The sequence below is a fragment of the Acomys russatus genome, chromosome 1 (assembly GCF_903995435.1).
Source record: "Acomys russatus chromosome 1, mAcoRus1.1, whole genome shotgun sequence".
In the NCBI taxonomy this organism is placed as follows: domain Eukaryota; kingdom Metazoa; phylum Chordata; class Mammalia; order Rodentia; family Muridae; genus Acomys; species Acomys russatus.
In genome coordinates, this window is record NC_067137.1 from 7,929,555 (window position 1) to 7,951,228 (window position 21,674).

Genomic DNA, 21,674 nt, shown 5'->3' on the forward strand with positions numbered 1-21,674 from the left:
AGTTTTATTATTATTATTACTATTATTATTATTATTATTATTATTATTATTATTATTATTATTACTAGTAGTAGTAGTAGTCGTATTGTATTATTATTATTACTATCATCATCATCATCATCATCATTATTATTATTATTATTATTATTATTATTATTTTGGTTTTTCAAGATAGGGTTTCTCCATGCTATCCTTGGCTGTCCTGGACTTCCTTTATAGACCAGGCTAGCCTTGAACTCACAGTGATTTGCCTACCTCTGCCTCCCAAGTGCTGGGACTAAAGGCGTGCGCCATCATGTCTGGCTTGCCTGCCTAGTTTAAAGCCCTGTCTGTCCTGTCTCCCACAGAAGCAGAAAGAGCAGAATGCTCAGCTGTGCCTCCTCCACTGTGGTCTGACAAGACTCAGGACACACCAAGCTGCAGCAGACACGTTTGAGCAGAAACTTAGAAGCTGTGAGCCACAGCTGCTGTTTCAGGCCTCTTGACCTTTTTGGTTGGTGCTTTTGTGTTTTCTCTGGCCTCTTGACTCAGAGGTGTCCTGTCAGTAGGGGCTCCAGCCCTGGGACTTTGTGGCTATTCAGATTCTATGCGCATTTGGGGGCCAACTCTGCCCTGGCTCTTCATGAGACACACATGTATGTATGTGTGTCTGAGTGTGAGTGTGAGGCGGGCACACAGAGGCCTGCCAATGTCTATTACATGAAGAAACATCTGTTTCCTGAAGAACATCCAGGGTATCAGATGTTTTACTGCAAGGAAGCCAGGGTTTTTTTTTTTTTTTTTTTTTTTTTTTTTTTTTTAAATAAAATGAAAACGAGACATGGAAATCAAGGTAACCACATTTTCAATGTTTATGGAAGATAAAGGTTTAACCACAAGTCTTTCATCAAGTGGAGGACAATAGAAAAAATAAAAAAGGATGCCTTGTGGGTCTCACCTCATACAGCACAGGGTCTTTGGGGCAGCTGGAAACATTTAGTGATGTGTCTAGATGTTGCCGTGCAGTGGCCCTGCCATCCGCTTGTCTGCCTGAGCCTGTGGGCAGGGAGAGACTTAGACAAGGGAAAAACCCAGGCCCCATGGTGACTGGGAATGGTACCCCTGGGGACAAATGACCCTGAGGCCTTGAGGACACTGCAAGGAGGATTGCAAGGTTGAGTCACAAGTTCTGAGGTCGTAGGCAAGTACAGTCATCTGGGTGCAGGAGACTTGCATCTTTGTTTTTAGGTCAGGTGGCTAGCTCCTCCTTATTCAGACTATGAGCTAGTTGACCTAGCTGAACAGCTAGCTTCAGGCAGGACTCTGCCTTCTTAAATAGCTACTACACACTTTCGGTTTAAAAAAAACCAAACAAACCTTTTTTTGCTGCTGTCTCTCCCAAGTAGGTGTCACCACTTAGGAACAAAATGACGCCTTCTCTTCAGGTTTATAACCAGTTGGATTAAACACACACACACACACACACACACACACACACACACACACACACACAATCACCTCATTCCTTCAAGGGTCATCAGGAAATGGTACATGCCAACACTGTGTCTTTTTCCATAATTGAGAGTGGTTCTCAGAGTCAAGACCCACAGACACTGTTCTGAGGAGCCTACCGGAAACACAGACAGAGAAGGGCCGTTTGCATCTTCCTCACAGGGTTCCAAGAAGCAAAGAACTGGGGACTTAGAGTGGAATCCCCATGGGACAGCTCCCTCTCCTCCGCCAGGCTTTGAGTGAGCTCCTCTCTCTGGACCTGAGTAACTTTTTCCATTTTAGAGCACTCCTTCACCTCACAGGCCTCTGGCGGGAGACTTATCTCTCTCACCATCGGCTGTGTGTCCCCTGAAGCACGTAAAATGTAGGCTGGAGTGAGGGATCATGATGAATTATGTGACCTACAGTTTACTGTGGGGACCTCCAGACATCCGATCCAGTGTCTGAGCTCAGCGACAGCAGAGCCAATGATTAGGAGGAGCTCCTACAAAAAAAAAAAAAAAAAAAAAAAAAAAAAAAAGTTCTGTTTCTGGGGCAACGAAGCCAAAGTTGATGGAGAGTCCCAGAGCACTGCGTCCACACGGCTGCTGCCACTCATCACGCCTTAGGCCTCCGTGGCCTCACTGCTGTGCAGATCACTCAACAGTCCCTGTAGTAGGGTAGGCGTTTGTGTGCATGGGTGTGAGTGTGTGTGTGTGTGTGTGTGTGTGTGTGTGTGTGTGTGTGTGTGTGTAGAGCAAGGAACGTCTGGGAAGAATGAAGATAGATAGCGCCCACTAGGGGCCACCTTGGTTGCCAGGGAACTGGATTTAAGGACAGGAGCATCTCCTCTCTGCCAGCCCTAACCCAACTATGTTTGCCTTGCTGAGTTAGCAGCAACTAAAATGTAGAATGGTTTCCAAAGGGGGCAGTGAAACCAATGGCATTTCATAGACACACAGACCTCTTAAGTTACCAAATGAACTGAGGATTCTGCGTGGCCTGAGACCTCACGGGAGGAGGGAGGTGGCAGAGGAGGGGGTGGGGGGGAGGACTGCTGTAGCCTGCCTGAGTGGCTGAACTGCCCCACAGAACAGTGTGCTGTTTTCTTAGTCATATGATATTGGGACATTAAAAAAAAACCCACAATGTGCCGCTGAGGCAAGGGTCCATTCAGCTTAAGACTCTGGTTCCAGAAATTCCAGGGTTTATTGGGCAAATGAAGGGTTGAGGAACCCCAAGAGCGCCTGGAACTTGTTTTGAGCAGACTCGTAGCCAGTGGCCCAGCATGAGGTGAGTCTCGGTACTTAATGAATGTGTAACTTTGACAACTAGATCTTCACACTGGTTTCCTCTGGTATTTTGTCTGTATTGTTCTTAGACAGCGTCTCACTCTGTGCCCCTGGCTGGCCTAGAACTCACTATGTAGACCAGGCTGGCCTCCCTAATGCTGGGACTAACAGAGTGTGGCCTCCATGCTTAGCTTGTCTAGTATTTTTAATGAACACATAAAACTTCAGAGTCTCTGTTTCTTTTTCTGTGAATGGCCTGGAAATGCCTTTCCTGGCCCCGGGTGAGTGCCGCTCTGAGGACCTGGTAAGAGAGCGCAGTGAACGCACTGTTGCTTTACAAGGACAAAATAAAGTCAATGCGGACACAAGCTAAGAGTGAGCAATAGCGGTAGTGACAGCAGCTCACTTCCTCTGTTCGCAGGAAGTTGCCATTTCACAGATGAGGCCTCCAAGGGTAAGTAACTAAAGTTACAGAACCAGGTGATCTGAGTGTGAAGAGGAACTCAGATGGGTCCAGGGCCCAGACCGGGATCATCCCTGATCTTAGTTTATAGATGAACGACCTCGTGTTCTGCTTGTCCTCATCAGAGCCCACATCCCTTACCTGTGTCATTGCTTTTGGCACGAGCACAGTGAGCTGTGTGCTGGCTGAGGAATGCTGGGTTTAGGAATGTGAGCGTCAGGGAAGGGGACTGCTGATGTACTCAGGCAGGCTGCTATTAGAACTGGCCAAAGGTAGGTTCTGCCTCTCTTGTGTCTCCCAGCTGCAGCCCCCTGTGAAGCCAGCGAGGAAGTTTCTCCTCTGTGCTTGTAACCTGGCCCTCATTTGACTGGCTTCCGCTCAGTCCTGCACCCCACATGGGCAGGGAGCACTCAGGGAAGTGTAAATACCACTTGATTTGTGCAGCCTGCTGAGTTGTGGTGGATACCTAATCTGGGGAGATTTCTGATTCCTTGACTCTGAAATTAGCATGTAAGTGCAGAAACCTAATAGCTAACCAGAGACAACGTCTACAATAAACCCAATAAGGGTTAATTGTTTCTATTTGTAATCCAAAATGACCTGGCTGGTTGGCTGGATCTTGGGCTAGAGCCAGGTTCCTTTCTTTATTTAATATACGTTTGCTACCAGCTGCCGAGGGAGCCTTCCTGTCTGTATTATTAATATGATATAGGCCTTCGGTTTCCAGTATCATCTCTTTGGAATTTGTCTCAGATCCTGTGTAAATGAACATAATCCCCTGGCAGGAAAGGCATTGCAGAGTCCTGGCATCAGGCTTAGAGCCTCTGGGTTTCATGTGAGGAATGCCAGATGCTGTTGGCCTTGGCTTCTCCTTGGGTAGCGTCTTTGCACTAGAGGAAACATCCACCTCCCCATCCCCCGACCTGAGTTGAAAGCTGAACAAAGAGGACGCCAGCCTTGGGGGTCTCCAGATGAAGATAGGAAACCTCTGGCTCCTGGGATTCATGTAGTGTTTCCTCCCGAGACAGAGGGCGCAGAGCAATGTTTACAAATATCACAGAATAGGATTTGGATAAACAATGTGGCTTAGGGTAAGGGCCCAGCCCACCTTCTGAGTTTTTGATTAACAGGAAGAATCTTTGCCCTTTGATGATAATTGCTTGGCATCCATCCTAGGGGAAAAAAGATTGCCTCTTCTCTGAGAGAAATTGTAGGAAGCTATTGGTCCAGGGTCCTGGCTGCGTCAGAGGGCGAGAGGGCATGTCATATAGTCCACCCGTGACTCATCAGGGTCTGCAAAATTATTTGGGGCTAGCTGGGGGTGGGGGAAGGGTGTAAATCCAGATACACATGGAACCATCTAACCTAGCCAGTCAGGTTGCTCCTCATCCACATAATACTCACTGTGTAAACTACGGAGCCATTTCCCTTAGAGCTGGGATGAACACAGACAGGCACATATCATCTCCAACCTAAGGGAACTAGAGATGTGCAGGTGCTGTGATGTTGGACAAGTCAAAGCAAGCTATTGAATATCTCTGAGCTTCATTGTCCTCCTCTTGTGTAGGGTGGGATGCGGTGGCACTTGCCACTCAGGCGGCACAGTGACCAGCTAGTAGGAAGCATGGAAGAGGGAAAGAATGTGCTGTGTGGAGAAAGGTCATACAGCGTCATTAGATTGCTATCCCTCATTTCTTACTTGCGTTGCTTGTTGATATTAATGACGGCGTGATACCTTCCTCAACACTGTGATGAAATAAAAGAGGAGGCAGCTGTAGTGCAAGTCATTCCAAGGACTTGGGGGAACTGTGGTAAAAGCATCCTCAGTTAAACCAAACCTATCTGAGCTACAGAAGGAGTTCAAGGCCAGCTGGGAAGCTTGGTAAGACCCTATCTCAAAATACGAGAAAATAGCTTCTTGGTAGAGCACTTTCCTAGCTGGTGTGAGGTTCAGTCCTTAGCACTCCCAACCTCCTCCCAAAGAAGAACCTTACAGGAATACGAGAAGGAAGATTGGGTGTTGGTTCTCAGTTTTGGAGGCTCTGGTCCATGGTTGCTTGGCCCCTTCCGGTGGGCCTATTGTGAGGCCAAGAGGGCAGAGTAGAGCAGAGCTGGTCACCTTGTGACAGCCAGGAAGCAGAAAGCATGACAGAGGAGGCCACAGAACAAAGCAGTCCCCAAGCTCTCCTTCTTCCAAGACCCCCACCTTCAATGATGCCACTAGATTTTGAATCCATTAAAGGATGAGTCCATTGGTAGATCATATTCTTCATAATCCTCTTAGTGACTGGATCTACCATCTGTGAGCCAGCTTTGAACTTACGGGCCTTCTCAGGGACAGTGCATGTCCAAACCACAACAAATGATTTCATAAGGAAGGGTCTTTAGGTATTTCACAGAGGATGGGGTAAAAGAGTGGGGGAGGGTATGGCCAAGGGCAGTGATGTTCTGGTTGAGTTCCAAGGCCATTCCATGGAAAGGAGACAGATGAGGCTCCTGGCCTTCAAGGGACTTTGTATATGTCCCGAGGCTTCTATGTGATTTCTGAGTAGAGATTTGAGAAATGACAGTGCTTTTGTTAATTTGAGATTGACACTCCTGTTCTATCCTACAGCCATTGGTCACAAGCCTAGGCCTCTGCCTGCCATCTTACTAGTAGTACTTCCGCCATCTCTGTCCCATGATTGTGTAACAAATTGGTACCTGGCTTAAATGCCCACCATCAGAACTGTTTGCTTTCAAGTCTATAGTAAGAACCTAGCATTGGCAGTGACGGTGCATGCTTTTAATCCCAGCATTTGGGAGGCAGAGGCAGGTGGATCTCTGAGTTCAAAGCCAGCCTGGTCTTCAGTGTGAGTTCCAAGACAGTCAGGGCTACACAGAGAAACATTGTCTCAAACAAAACAAAACGAACCAAAAACAAAAACAAAAAAACTCCACCAAACCCCCAAAACAATAGCAAAATAAAAACCCTAGCAATCTTATTCTTGCCTAGCATCTTGAACAAAGGAAAAGCCTAAACCAGGAGAATTTAGTCCAATGTGCACACTAAGTAGAGAGACAAAAAATAAACCCACTGGAAAAAAATAAAAACGGGCCCCCACCTTTGTAATGGCTTCCATTTTCTTGTCTTTTCAATGACTCCCACTTTCACTTTGTGTGAGAACCAAACTTTCTGATTTCTCACAACCAAAAATAGTCCTTCTTAAGAGAGAAGAAAAAGTTATTTATTTACAATGAAAATTTTGGGCTACTAGATGGCTCAGCAGGAAAGCTGCTCGCTTCACAAGCATGACATGAATCCAGTCCCTAGAACCATAATGAAACAAGAGACGTGATTCTGGAAGCTGTCCTGTAACCCTGACATGTGTGCCATGGTGTGTGTGTGTGTGTGTGTGTGTGTGTGTGTGTGTGTGTGTGTGTGTGCACGCGTGCGCTCTCACATGCACCACAATAATACATACATGTTTTTAAAATTAAACAAAAAGTGAACAGTTCAAGGCTTTAGTATCGCTAAGCTTTCCATTGCTACAGTGAAACCCTCGAGGACTCAGGAGGAGGTTTGCTTTGGATCATGCTTTGTCTTCGGCCCTTGCTGTGGGTGTTGGGAGGTAGAACACCAAGGCAGAGAGTCCACGGTAGAGCAAAGCTATCCAGTTTTCAGCAGCCAGGATACTGAGAGAAGGAGGAGGGGCTGGCGACAATACACAGTTCACTCTTTCTTTCTTTCTTTCTTTCTTTCTTTCTTTCTTTCTTCCTCTTCCTCCTCTTCTTCCTCCTCTCCTCCTCCTCCTCTGAGACAGGGTTTCTCTGTGTATCTGTTGCTATCCTGTTCAGGAACTCACTCAGTAGACCAGGCTGGCCTTGAACTCAGAGATCTACCTGCCTCTGTTTCCTGAGTGCTGGGACTAAAGGTGTGCACCACCATCGCCTGGCTCATTACTCAGTTCTCTCTCTCTCTCTCTCTCTCTCTCTCTCTCTCTCTCTCTCTCTCTCTTTCTCTCTCTCTCTCATTTTTAAAAATTTATTTATGTACATGAATGTTCTGTCTTCTTTCTATGTAACAGAAGAGGGCATCAGATTATGGATGCTTATGAGCCACCATGTGGTGGCTGGGAATTGAACTCAGGACCTCTGGAAGAAAAACCAGTGCTCTAAACCACTGAGCCATCTCCCCAGTCCCTTCAGTACTCACCTCTTAAGGGCATGCTTTAAAGGCCCCCTTGAAGAACCTACTTCCTCCAGTAAGGCCCACATCTTGAGGATTGCATCACTTTCCCGAATGACATCAAAATTTGAAAACATCAATGGTTTGACCCCACTGCTAGATACACTGGGGACCAAGCTTTCAGCACAGGAGCCTTTGGGGGACCCTCATATGCAAAGCATAAGAGTAGGTTGGATGACTGACACCTGCTGATGTTTAGAGTCTTGACTCTCATATCACCTCACTTAACCTTACTGTTAGCATGGAGTGACCTCATCTTTGGACTTAGATTTCCTGGGATCTGCTTCTTATATCCGTGGCACTGTTCTCTCAACTTTATGCAGCCCCACAACCTGAATAACAAGGTTGACAGTGAGCTAGGCACTGTGGCGCATGTCTGCAATCCCAGCACTCTGGAGGCAGAGGCAGGTGGATCTCTGTGAGTTCAAAACCAGTCTGGTCTACAAAGATAGTCCAGGACAGCCAAGGCTACACAGAGAAACCCTGCCCTTGGGGAAAACAACCCAAAATTGACAGTGCAAGGTTTAGTATTGCACAGTGTTCAACAGATCCCAGGTCACATGTGCAGGGAACCACTCAAAAGCTGTTTAATTCACTTATTCCCTTCATTTGTTGTTTGAGCGCGTTGTGCTATGGGCTGTTTAATTTTAATAGACATTTAATTCACATAAGACTGCTACCAGAAATTTCACAGCCAGGCATTACCATTTTATATTACTTATAATTTTTTTTTATTTTTAAAAAATACAATATAATTACATCATTCCCATCCTTACCTTTTCTCTCATGCACACCTTCCATGTATCCCCTTTTGCTCTCATTCAAATTCATGGCCTCTTTTTCTTTTATTACTTGTACATGTGTGTATATTTCATATATGTACTATATGTAATTGTGCATACATGTGTATATGTACACACACACACATATATATATATATACATACATGCACACACACACATATTCAGCCTGCTCAGTCTGTGGGTATGTGTTCAGGGGCGGCCATTTGGTATTGGGTAATCAATTGGTGTGCTCTTCACTGGTGAAGACTATTTCTCCACCTCTGAGCATTCCTTAGTTGCCTATAGTTAGTTCTTCGCCTCATGAACTTTCCCCCTTCCATGTTGGCATGTTTCTTGGTGTTATTCTTGTTCAGATCATATTCAGGCAGCCATGTCGATGGGACTTCATGTGTAAAGCTTCTGAAAATTCCAAGAAACACAATCTCGGGGCACACTTCCTGTTCCCCTGGCTCTCACAGTCTTTCCACCTGACTCCCTCTCCCCAAGGATCCCTGAGCCTTAGGTGCTGGGGTTGTGTTGTACATCTGTCAGTTGAGCCCAAGCTCGACAATTCTGCATTCTGATCTGCTGAGGTTTTCTATGATGGTCTCCACACAGCCAAACAGTTTCAATCCCTCGAATAGGAAGTAGCACTGAGGAAAATTAAGAGAGAGGAGAAATCTAATTAGCAGTGGGGGAAGACACCAGGGTTAATGGGAATGGAAGCAAATAAGGGCCTCATAATCTGCGAGAACAAATGATGTGCTCAAGACGGTGCTGACATAGCAGCTGAGAGGCTGACCTCTGAGCTCTGGCCTTTTCTGGTGTTAGATGAAGTCATCCTGGGTATGGATGCCTCCATCACACAAGACTGCGTTATCACAGTCTTGGTACCCAGCCTTATGAAACTATTTCCTCATCTGGAAAGTGAGACTGGAAACAACAACGATTTCTCATAGTTTCCCCCAAAAGATAGAGCCAACGGGGTGTGTGTGTGTGTGTGTAGCAGAAGGCAGAAGGCTCAGGGAAGAGTTCTGGCCAGTCTAACGACACTCTGCATGCCGAGTTCCCTGCTCCTGGGGATGAGTCTTTGCCTTCAGCAGATTGGGTGAGGCTACTCCCAGCCTGGAGTGTATACTGCTGTACTCAGTCTCTGATGTAAATGTTAACCTGACATCCAGAATGTTAGTTAGACCAAGTATCTAGGCACCATACCCAGCCAAGTTGCCATAGAAAGTGAAGCATCACAGCTGGTCCCAGTGGACAGGCTTGGAGATTTAATTAGTCTGGAAATAAGAGAAGACCTCCATGTTCTGCAAGCTCCTTTCGCACTATGAGGAACTCTGTGGGCTGTCCTTGTACCCCCAGGCAAGAGTGCTGGTACAGGGAGGGCTCAGCAGTCCCTGGATGGACCATGCTCTTCTGCCACCTGTCTAAGCTGTCATTCTCACTTCCTGTCACCCCCCAGGTGCACCCCAGGCAGCCTCAGGTGAGGAGGACAAGCAAGGCTCTGGAGTTGCCTGACACTAGATACTTCCTTCCTGCCAGGATTAAGGAAAGTATTGTCGGTATCTTGTCAGTGTTTACCAAATTAACAAATGGCCTTCAAGTTAAACACTAGGTGGGTTGTGAGATGGATTTCTCAAAAATGTGCCCGGCTCAGGGGCCCGCTCGCAGGTGACGGGCTGTTTGCCATTTTTTGGACTCACCATGTCACTTGAAGTGGCTTTTTATGGAAAGCTGTGTGACCCTGCCATTCCTCAGGCTGGGCAGAGAGCCTCCAGGCAGGTGTTCCGAGTGCAGCTGGGCTCCGGCATGGTGTGGGGCAAGCTGTTCTCTTCTGGCCCCAACAGAGACAAATATTCTTGGTCAGTGGCTCCAGAATGGAAAAATAAAGTGTGTTGAAACATTGACTCCCTACTGGGCATCTCTTCCATGGGTCACGCAGGGCCTCCAGCCAGGCGCTGGCACTCTGCTAACTGTGGCAAAGGCAGCAGAGATGGCAAGACAACGTGCCTAGACTTGCTTTCCTCCTCGTGTCTGGATGTTGGCACCATGCTGTCCATACCTGGGAGTCCACTGCATTTCTGCCTTGGCACCTAGAGAGCATGCCTCGGGCTCTGCGGCTGCTCCTGCAAAGGGACACCTTCATATTTTTCATGAGGGAGACTCCCAGGGGACTTACTGCTCACGGTGTGTGCCTTTGTGTCATCAAGGGATGAACATCTGTGGATCTGTCTCTTGAGCTCCATTTTGTAGCCTGTTGTTTAATAAATGCTATTTACTTTGGAAAGGCATTAACAGGAAAGACAAGAGAGCCCCCAGCATCTCCCCCACCCGGGCCCCTCTGCAGTAAAGCAGTCCTCTGAAAAGCAAAAACTTATGTCGACTCTTTTTCTTTCCTTGGCTCACCAGACAGCAAAGAGCTGGTGTAACCAAATTGACCAGTTGTTTGATGGCTCAAGCAATCACCAGGTATTTGCTTTGTGCAGCCTCTGAGCGAAGCACTTGGTGTTTGATTAAAATGTTTGATGAGACAGAACAAATAGATCTGTCTTCTGGGCCCCTTGTAGACAGTGCCTTTGCTTGCTGTGCACCACTAATTACCCTCCGACAGTATTTACAGATCTGAGCCCAAACCCAGCTCTTTCCCTTGAACCAAAAGCTACCCCTGGAAATCTCGTAATGCAATTACTGTGCTAGTTCTGACATGTTGGAGAGAGGGCAGGAGGCAGAGGAGGAGGAGGAGGAAGAGGAGGAGGAGGAGGAGGAGGAGGAGAGAGAGAGAGAGAGAGAGAGAGAGAGAGAGAGAGAGAGAGAGAGAGAAAGAGAGAGAGAGAGAGAGAATATGAATTTGCCCCATTTATGAACGCCACAATGAGTAAGGGTTACAAAAAGACAGGCCTGTAACCGGGGCTGCATGCTCTGGTGTCTGAGATCTGGCTTTGAAAAGGATCCGGAACCAGCTTCCTTAAGTGGCCTTTAATGTGACCCTGCGGGTTTAGGGTTTTTATTAGCTTAGTTTTTAATTGATGTCACAACTCAAAGTCAGGACTGTACTTTAAGATGGCGCAAAGAATGAAAACACTCAGGAAACACACAAAACAACCCAAACCCTAAACCACAACAGTGAAAAAACATGTCTTTCTTTTGAACACCGTCTTAGCATTAGGCATCCAATCTGTCAGCTACGCTTGTCATACCCACATATTTTATAATCCAATATGTTCAGGCAAGAATTTTGGCACAACCTGCCAACAGCGATCCTGAACTTTCCTTGACACTTTAAAGAGCACGTAATGTGTTGTGGGATGTGAGGAATGACTGATCTGGTGGGAAGCCTTAACCCTTTCATTTAGGGCTAAGAGTCCTTTGGAGATAGGCCTGACTTTAAAACAGAGCCAGTGAAGGACCTGCCACTGGCAGTGGTGACAACCAGGACTGAGTTGACACAGCGTGCGCTGCAGCCCTCACATGTCTCTGTGTCTATCACTAGGGCTCTGAAATAGACTTTCTTTCAGAGAGAATTAATGGTGAATGCCATCCTAGTCATTTCTGCCCACAGAATCATGGGATTTCCCAGGACTGTTTTGATGACCTAACCCGGTGGGTTGGAAGCCTTGTCTGCACATTGAAATCACTTGGAATGCTTAAGATAAGAAAAGAAAACAACAAACAAACAAAAACAGTAGCTGGAAATCAGTGTTGAATCTGACTCAGTACTATCCAATCAGCACCCCTGGCACCCCTGGAGCATCCCTCACTATTGAGACTATGTTCCCTGGTGATTCTAATGGACAGATGACCATAGTTCAGCATCTCATTCTATAGATGAGGAAGCGGAGGCCTCATCTTTAGAGGAGACTGACAGTGTCTGGACAGAACATGTCTGCAGAGGGCTCCGTCCTTTCTTGTTTGATGGGGTTGGAAGAAGAGCTTGCCTTTGATGAGCACCCAGCCTCAGAGGTAGGACTAATGGCTGGAGTGGTCCAAAGCACTTTAAAGCGCAGGTGGGAGCTGAGCCTCATGACCACGATGCTAATCCTGGGAGAGATGCAAACATGGACAGGTATAGGAAAGCATTGGTGCAGTCAGAGTTAGAGAAGAAGTGGCCTGTGATGGAGAAAAGAGGGGGCACAATTCAAAGGCAGACGATGGAATTACACCTTGGAGGCTGCAATGAGTCATTCTATATTGGTGGCCTGTGCTGGCGGACCTAGGAATTGGAAGGACCACATGAGCTATGTGGAGGGATGGGGGGCTGAAAGGCTGGTTCTGCCAATAGCAGATACGTTTGAGAACGACTCTTTCTCCAACATGGGAGGAGAAACTTAAAGGTTAAATGAAAAGGCTGAGGTGACTAGGTGTGATGGAGTCCTTTTTTCACTGGTTGGCATACCCCAGCCAAAGCAAAGCTCACATCTTTTGAAGTCTCCTTTTCTTCACATCTTTGGCTAAGTGGTATCCTGGAATTGCGGCCCTCAGTTTGAGATACGGATTTAGGGGAGTTTTGAGGAGAAGAAAGCAGACATGGTTGCTGGTGGGGTGGTGAGCTCTTGGCCACAGGTGGGCAAAGAAAGCTCAGGTCAATGCTAATAAGAAGACCCATATTTGTAGTGGATATAAACATATTTTTGTTATGATCCCAAGCATGGGATAGGCATTGGATGTAAACATGGTTTTGTTTTGATCCCAAGTATGGGATGGGGAACAGACTTGTGAGAGAGCAGGTGATGTTTATCCACTTAGAAGTGGGACCACTTCGTGGGGGTGCTTGGTTTTTGCCAGCTGAAAAACATCCTAGTATAGACTCTGAGAGGATCTATCTGTCTGTCTGTCTATCTATCTATCTATCTGCCCACAACAGGAGGAGGGGCTTTTTGGGCCTTGGTATTGTGTGGTTGTTCATCGCTCCACTTCGAGACACGCTTCGGGGAAGCTCCATCTGTTGTTCCAGGTTCCAGCAGCAACTTTGGTGGAATTGCTGGTCTGCTGAAATCCTGCCAACAATGCCAGGGGAGTAGCTCCCAGGAACTGAATCCAACAAGGCCTACTTCCCCTGTTCCCATAAACCCCCTTTCTCTCCTATCTAGGGTAGGTGGGTTGGAAGGGAGGTATAAGCATTTAAAGAACCCCAAATAAAGCAGGTTCGGAAAGGTTGAAACCTACACGTATTCTCAAGGATTCAACAGGGGCTTCTGATCCTGCCTGCTGCTGTCCACATTAGTTCATGCACCATGGGAAAGATGGAGTTTCTCCTGACTACACACATACATTTCCCCATGATCCTCCCCTGTCTGGTCTCTTAGACCTCCAGCATAGACATTACCTTCTCCCTTGATCCTGTGGAGCAAACCAACCTCTATTTGCTTTGCATAAACGCAGCTCCAGGGGGCGGGGCCATGGGCTAGCTTTTGGAAGCGAGAGTGGGTCCTTGTCCTTGTCCAGAGCCCCTTAGGAGTCTGTGGGAAAGCAGGAGTCTTCTTGTGTCTGCTCTTCAGCTGCGTGCCTCATTTTAAATCACACGCTTGTCACCTGATTGTCATCTCTTTCATTTGCTCCCTACCAAGAAGCCACTTGCCTCTGTAGAAATGGGTTCTGCCACAGCGCTGTGGCGACCTATCCAAGCCCATGAGATCCAAGTCCTCTGAGCCTACGCCGATAGCTTCCTTCTGCAACTCTCCTCAGATTCCATTGTGCCTAACTTGATTTTAATAGGAAACTCAAAAACACCATGCTTGAGTAGCCAGAGTGACTCTCTCTGTTTTACTGTGTGCCTCGTGTATTAGCTGAGAGCACATAGCTGGAGACCGCTGTAATCATGTCGGTCTGTATAGATGAACAGCTAAGAAGGCAGCATCAAGCACAGCAGCTACTGACTTTGGACCTTGATATCAGCACTTGGAAGCTGTGTGACTGTGGGCGTGTCCCTCCAACTCTGATACAGCCTATAATCATAGTCTTTGCTTCATTTGTAGCTGCTGTGCTCAAGGAGATAACCCAAATGAAGGCGCATCAATACCATTTTTTTCTTACTGTCACAGAGAAAGAATTTGAGAGGCTTGTTCTGTAGACTTCCCAAATCTGATGGCAACTTGTCTTGTTCGAAAACTATTTCTTACATTTGACTGAAGCGTCCCTAAACAGCTGAGAGGAACAGAACCATACGTCTAAGAACTGACGGAGTCTTCCAGAACAGTCGACTACCTTGGACTTTGCATTCTGTTGGCACATGCATGAAAACTTTGCATCCAGTGTGTTTCTTAATGTGTCTATGTCTTCTCAAATCCCAACACTTCTGGACACATATGACGCTTCTCTGTTGCTTGCTAGGCATAGCCATGAGTGTGGAAGTCCGGTTTGAGGGACTTGAAGTTATCACATGGCAGCTGTCAGCTGCTCCTATGGGACACTTCCGGCAAGGAAGCAAGAGGGAGGGGGAAGGCTATACTTGTGTCACAACTCTCCTGAAGAAGGAGGCACAGCCAGCAACAGGAGGCAAAGATAACTTCATCCGTGAAAGCTGGCAGCTTGTTCTCAGAGGTCCCTCCAGTATGACTCTCAGGGCTCCAGACTGGGGGCTCTGGGCCTTCTGTGCCCCAGGGAGGCCATGATCTGCAAGATGGAACGTGACTTGGGGGCTCCAGGCTGGCCTGTGTGCTGAAATGGCACCAAGACAGACTGTCAGCATGGAGACCATGCAGTGACAGCTTTCTTCACCTTCTGGACCTTTCGGCTCTTGAAGAGCTGACAGACATTGACTAAGAAGGCAAACAAAGGCTTTAGAGCTTGGAAGGAGGGGGAAATGCTAGAATTCTTTCTTTACTGTCTCCGTACTCACAACATGCCACAGATCTAACGCCTGCTCTCAGGAGAGCATCCGGTCCCAGCTTTTCCTATCTATCTCCTGGGTGTGATGCGGAGAGGCACCGAGCTGGGAATCTGGGCAGCTCCCTCTGCTGGCCACTTCCTTGGGTAGTCCGTGGCCTTCAAGGATGAATCTTCAAGGCTATAGTCAGGTTGTCTCCCTGCTTGAGGGCTAGTCATAGTTACCACACGGCTCCCTTGGTCTACTGTTCAACACTGCAATGCTTCTTAGCCCAGTTCCCTGCCCCATCCCAGGGTTTGGCTCCACTTCCCCATAACGCTGGCACCTCAGTTCCACCTTCTCAGAAGTTTAGCCCCTACCCTGTGCCCCTGTCTAACTCTAGAGAAGCTACCAAGTTGGGGGGGGGGGGTTGTTTTGGTTTGGTTTTTTTTTTTTTCTTACTGCTGTCCTTTCTGCATCCCACACTCCCCCATTGCAGGGCGAGGACAGCAGTGGCACTGTATTTCTGATTCACTACTTGCAAAGACAAATGGTCTGTTAGCCTTTTAGGGTGTAATTTAAAAGCCATTTGTCTAGTGGTAATAACTGGAAATGGACTTCCGCTGTTGGACCCTATGACTTCCTGTATGATCGAGGGCTCAGTGCTGCTGGCGTGCAGCCGCCTTAGGACTGCTTGGCTAGGCTGTTTCAGACTCCCTCATTGTTTTCACTGGGAGTTTCAGAAACAGGAAGTGGAGTATGGAACTTACAGTGGGCCTGAGGGAAGGCAGCCAGCTTTCTCCCAAGCCAGACAGCATCTCTCATGTGATACCCCTAAGCACCAGGAATAAGAAATAGGCTGGGGTAGGGGCCATCAAGGAGGCCAGTGTCACCAACCTGAACCCCTGGGCTCCTGCAGCCTTGAAAGAGCGGTCTGCGAGGTAGCTCTCTGGAGTCTACAGGTACATTTGAGCTCTCTGGTTTTTGGCATACTTCAGAAGTGAGATTTCTCAGAAAACTGACATTTTTTTCCCCCTTTAGGCAACAAAGCTTCTCCTTTGGTCACTGGGGAGCTGCAGTTTTTAAAAAGTTATTACTTATGTTTCCTTCTCCACAGCCACTGTAGAGACTTAGGAAATGAAATATTCACTGGTGGTACAGAATTATTATATTGCACATCAGTTTTGAAAACTGTCTTGGCTATACATTTCTTCATCATCTGCTACTTTACAATGACATCATTGCTATATTGTAGATGTGGAAAAGTCCCTCACAGGCTTTGAATACTTGGTCCCCAGCTAACAGTGCTCCTGGGCTAAGCCGTGAAACATCAGGGGCTTAGCTAATGGATGCAGGCTTATAACAGCAAGTCTTGGAGGAGTATAAACTTTCCTACTTCCAATAAGCCAGTGGATGGAGCCACCATGGATGGAGCCACCAAATCTTCCCACACTGTGACGAGTTCCCTCTAAACTGTGCATCAAGGTCAACCTTCCTCTCTTCACTTGTCCTGTTGGGTATTTTAGTACAGTGACAAGGAAAGCTCGGTAGTACTGTCACCCCATGTAGCCTAGCATTTTTTGTAGTTTTTCCTTACCCAAATGATATAAAGGCACTCACTCAGTGGGCCTCCTGTGGCCGACAGAGACAGCACAGAAGACCACTGGCGTTGGCATTGAAGCATCGGAACGGTCTCTTCCTGTGGCAAATCCAGGTGGGCACTGATTTCAAGGGCACATTACACTTTTTTAATTTTTTAGGTATAATGATTAATTATTTACATTCATGTATGATGTGGAGGTAGGGATGGAGCCAGGAGTCACAGTGTGTGTGTGTGTGTGTGTGTGTGCGGAGGTCAGTGGATAGCTTTGCGGTTCTCTCCTTCTATCTTTGCATGGACTGCAAGGATCGAACTCTGGTCAGCGGGCTTATGCAGCAAACATCAGGTTATTTGTGTTTAGGAATGAAGAATCCAAAGCGAACAGTCATGGCTGAAAGCTCCCTTGCACTCAGCTGAACAGGATTCTAGATAAAAGAAAGTCAGTCACCTACCATGTGGCAGGTCCTATCCTGCAGCTTTCATATAGTCTCTCAGTTGGTTCAGGGTCAGAGGTCATCCTTGTCCATGCTTAGGCTAAAGGAAGCGGCACAACATACTCAGGCACATGCAGTCGACAGGCAAGGCAGCTAGGTTTGAATACGGCTGACACTTAACTCCACAGCACTTGACATTGGCATTATAAAATGGCAGTTACCTCTCACCTCCACTAAGCTGCATGGTGATGATGATGATGATGACGGGGAGCTCAGTGATAAGCGCATATTACTCTCCCCTTGGGGTCCATTTAGAGCCACCAGCCATTCTCCTAGGCTCGTTTATATGCCCACTAGTGGTCTGGTGGTCACTGGCTGATCCTGGCTGGCCTCGCTTGGGTTAGCAAAGATGACTCAGTTCCACTCTGCCGTCACCAGGCCACCCTGAGAATGGTCTCAGAAGAGAGAAAGAGGAGCCCCTCCCCAACCCCCCAGCCCTTGAGGCTCAGCCTGGAAACTGGCTCCCCACGATCTCTCCTGGACATACCTAAGCACATGAGGCAGAAGAAGGTAAAGGTAGGCCTATGGCAACCGAGGAGTAAGAAAACCCATGAAGTTATGATGGGATGGTGAGGGGCCATGGCTAAGGTGCGAATGGGGGCCATTAGAAGGATCAGTCACAGGCAAAAGCTGACTTACTCAAGCAGGCATTCTGAGGGTCTTATTTGAGGCACTCGACTAACGCCTTTAGGGGCTTAGTTTTATCTGGGTGAGGTGGGGAAAAGAAAGTTTTCTTGGGGGGGATGGGGAAGAGGAAGGCTAATATCTGTTTAACTAAAGCAATGTCGGTCTGCAAGTATTGGCTTTGCCAAGGGAGGAAATGTTCATTCTTAGGAATTGTTAGATGATGATTATGTCCAAGTTAAGGGTCACGTAGTATAGCATTTCTCAGTGCCTTCAACATTTCAATGTGTATGAATACATAGAAGGAATATTGGGTGTTTTTTTCAGCCTTATTTGAAAAATAAGAATCTTTGTATGCATCCTGCTGATGAACAGTTCTTAGGGGAAAATGTTCCAAGAAACCCATGTGCAGGCTAGGGGGCCAATGATTTTAGGGTGACTTTAATAGTTCTGCTGTCCCGAGCTGCTTTGTAACAGAGCACGTATCCCAGGGAGTGCTTGGGGAAGGAGAGGCCTTGGGTCATTGTTTTCCATCCCAACACAAAACAGACCCGCTTTGTGACCCACAAAGGAAATAGACTTCCTGGGCTGTGGGCTGTCACGAGTTCTAGTTGCCTTGCTTCTGCATACTGCCAGTCTCTGTGTCTTAGATGCTACATGTGGGCAAGAGACTAGAGGAGCATGGTATATGGGCTTGGCCGCTCTCCACTGGGAGGAATCCTGGTTCTTTGTGCTAAAGATTCCTTGTCAAACATGAGGAAGCAGGCTTGAAACGATTCCTCTCTTGGCGAGCAGGGTATCATTTCTACTTCTCAGAGCTTGTCCCAAGCCTTATGTGTACATGAAAACATGAGCGTTGCACAGAAAGGTAAGAATAGAGAGGTTGGGCTGGATTCTCTTTTGTGTTGTTCCTTGTACTGCTGGCCCTGTGTCGCTTTGGTCACTCTTGACTCACCCACACCTGAGAACCTTTGTTTCCCCTGGGCTAAAAGGTGAGGGTACCACTTTGGGCTCCCTCCTAATTCCACAGAGGAGGCTGGGGGGGTTGGATCTCTGATTGTGGCCCTCCTATCCAGCACCCCAACTGGGAACTCTACCAGCTGAGCTTTGATGGGAATTCTGTGTTCTCAATACAAACTACGCAGCAGCCTGCTAGAAGTTCAGGAGCAAAGGAGATCCTAGCCCACGGGCGTTCCTGTTTCTTTGGCAGGAGTGGAAAGGTCCTACCATGTGTGTTTGTGATCTACAAGCACAGCCCTGGGATTCCCGAGCACCCTGTCTGCCAGTGTGGTGGTGACTGGCATTCTCTGGAGCGTTGTGCTCATTTACATAACACTTTTCTCAGGTGTATATAAATTATGCATGAGACTGACCTGGAATGTAATTTGAGCCCGGCACACTTTTCAACCCCTCAGTTTCCCCCGCTTCCACTGTAGGTCATGCAACACTTCAGAACAAATCCAGTTCTCTTTCTTGTGGCCTCCTGACTTCTCTCTTATTTGGAGAGCAGCAACTGTCTCTTTTCTTCTTCACCCTCTTCCCTCTGGCAAGCTGCTGAGCTGGGAGCACAAGGGACAGGCCATCCCAATCTTTGCTCCTCTGTGTTCAGGCTTCTGGGGCCTGTTCTTAAAATTCCACTCGGGGGTGGGAGTGGGGGGAGGGCAGGGCTCCTTCCATATTGATGAACACCCAGAGGTCCCGCCTCTTGGTGGGACGTCTCCAAAGCTGAGGAAGTCTCCCATGCTCAGCAGAAGGTGTGCGTTAGTTAAAGACTGACTGAGCTTAAGAGCTGCAAGGCAGAACTCTAATTAGCTCTCATCAGCTTGTCCCCTGAAGGAAATCAGGGGCTCCTTCCCCACCTCCATCCTGCTCCCCCTCCCTCCCCCGAGGTGCCGTGACCCCGGCAGTAGACAGGTTCAGTTCCCACAGGTGCATGGCCCACTCTCCTAAATGAAGGCGCAGAGAAGAGTGATGAGAGCCGATCTCCTGCTCAGAAAACAGGAAGCAAGCGGGATAGATTGACTTGATAGGGAGCTATCAGCCTGCGCTCAGCTCACGCTGGGGCTCTTATCGCTGCCAGTCATCAGCGCTCTGGCGGAGCTCATGAATAATGCATTTCCCAGTGATTTCCTTCCTCATCTGCTAGCTGGAGGGCAATATGGAGGTTGGTTGGGGGTGGGGAGGGGTGTGAGTCTACATAGCTAAACTGTGTTGTGATAATTTTTACTTAAGATATCTTGGAGCCAGGAAACACATATATTTATCTCTACACCCATGAGTTGGTGTCCGTTGTAGGTGGGCAACGGCATTTATTTAGGAGGCACCACAGCTACTGAGCAAAGCCATGCAGTCGAAGGCTTGGTCAAAGTTAAAGCCCTGAACAATGGCAGGGCGGTGGTGGTCCAGGCAGGTGAGGCAGAGTGAGAGGTGATATTGGCGAAGGGCTAGGAGGCCACGGACCAGATTGGGAGGATGAGAAGGCGTGCAGGAACAGACTCCCCAGAACCAGCGGACTCTGGCATCCTGGGATTAAAGCTGGAGACTGGCAGATGGGCACCTTCAACAAAGCTGTTCCTTTCTGCAAGTCATGAAGGGACAAGCGTCAACGGGGCCTTTCCCCCAAGCAAGTCTGGGATGAAGAAAAGGAGAGAATTGAAACTCTACCCAGACAATCAAGAGAAGCTTTGAGTGAGATCTATGGCCTTTGGGTAGGTCCTATAATAGATCACATTCGAGGGGACCCTCAAAACATCAGGAGGTCATATAGATTAAGAGGCCTGGGGTCTTGGATTAATGGGTAGGAGTGCTGAAACTTGTGGATAAAAGTGACCCACGCCTCATCTTTACCCTCCCACCCACCACCTCCACTCCCCATCCCCTCCACCATCCATTTCTACAAACTGCTCCTCCCCAAAACTTTCCTAATGGTGGCTTCTCCACCTCTGTCATTTTGTACAGCCCCAGAAAACAGAAACTTGAGCCTTGAGTGACTGCAAAACAAAGGAGGATGACTGGGGGGAGCCTCTTCCTGTCACCCTCTTTCAACACCAAGCAGGCAGTCAGACTCAGAAAACTTTCTCTTGAGCTTTTAGAGAGTGTTAAGAGGAGGGCAAGTGGAGCCGGTGAATGGTCTGGGAGAAGAATTAAGTTTCTTTCGGGGCGGGGGTGGGGGTGGGGAACTCCCTTCACGGAACATCTGAGAGCTTGTGTGACAATATAATTAAGTGGGAGGCTGCAACAGTCCGTCGAACTGAAGTGCGCTGCTTGCTTGAGGTGGTGGGTGGGTGAGCAGAAGTGTGGGTGTCGGGCCTGCCATAGGCACAGCTATTCCAGGTGTGTGCTTCTCTGTCAGCCGTAAGTGAGGAGGACAGAGGTACCTAGCCAGGAACTGGAGCAGGTAAAGATAGCAGCTCTGGACCAGTCCAACAGACCGAGGCACCCGTGGGAGCATAGATGGCACACTGGTCCCCTAGCTCAGCCTGGTGGTGCCCAACCCAGGTAGTAGTTGCAGCCACTCTGCAGAATTACCCACAGGCCACTGTCACATGTGCCTCTTGGATGTGCTGTGAGGAGGGGGGCTCATATGGCCACAGAAGGGGTCTGACAGCACGGCTCACTTTCACCCAGTGTTCATTCAACATGACCTCCCGGCTCATCCAGTTCCCTTCACTGCTCTTCAGGGGCCTCACCTCACATGACCTTTCCCCAGGCTACTCTCTCCCAGGAGACTCTCCCTCCCCAGCTCATCCTTCCAGGGGTAGGGGGAAGGGGTCAGCTTGACCCTCCCCTCCTGTCTTAGTTAGGGGTCACTGTTGCTGTGATGAAACACCAGGACCAACAGCCACCTGGAGAGGAAAGGGCTCATACCACTTACAGTTCCATATATAACAGCTCATCATCAAAAAGCAGTGAG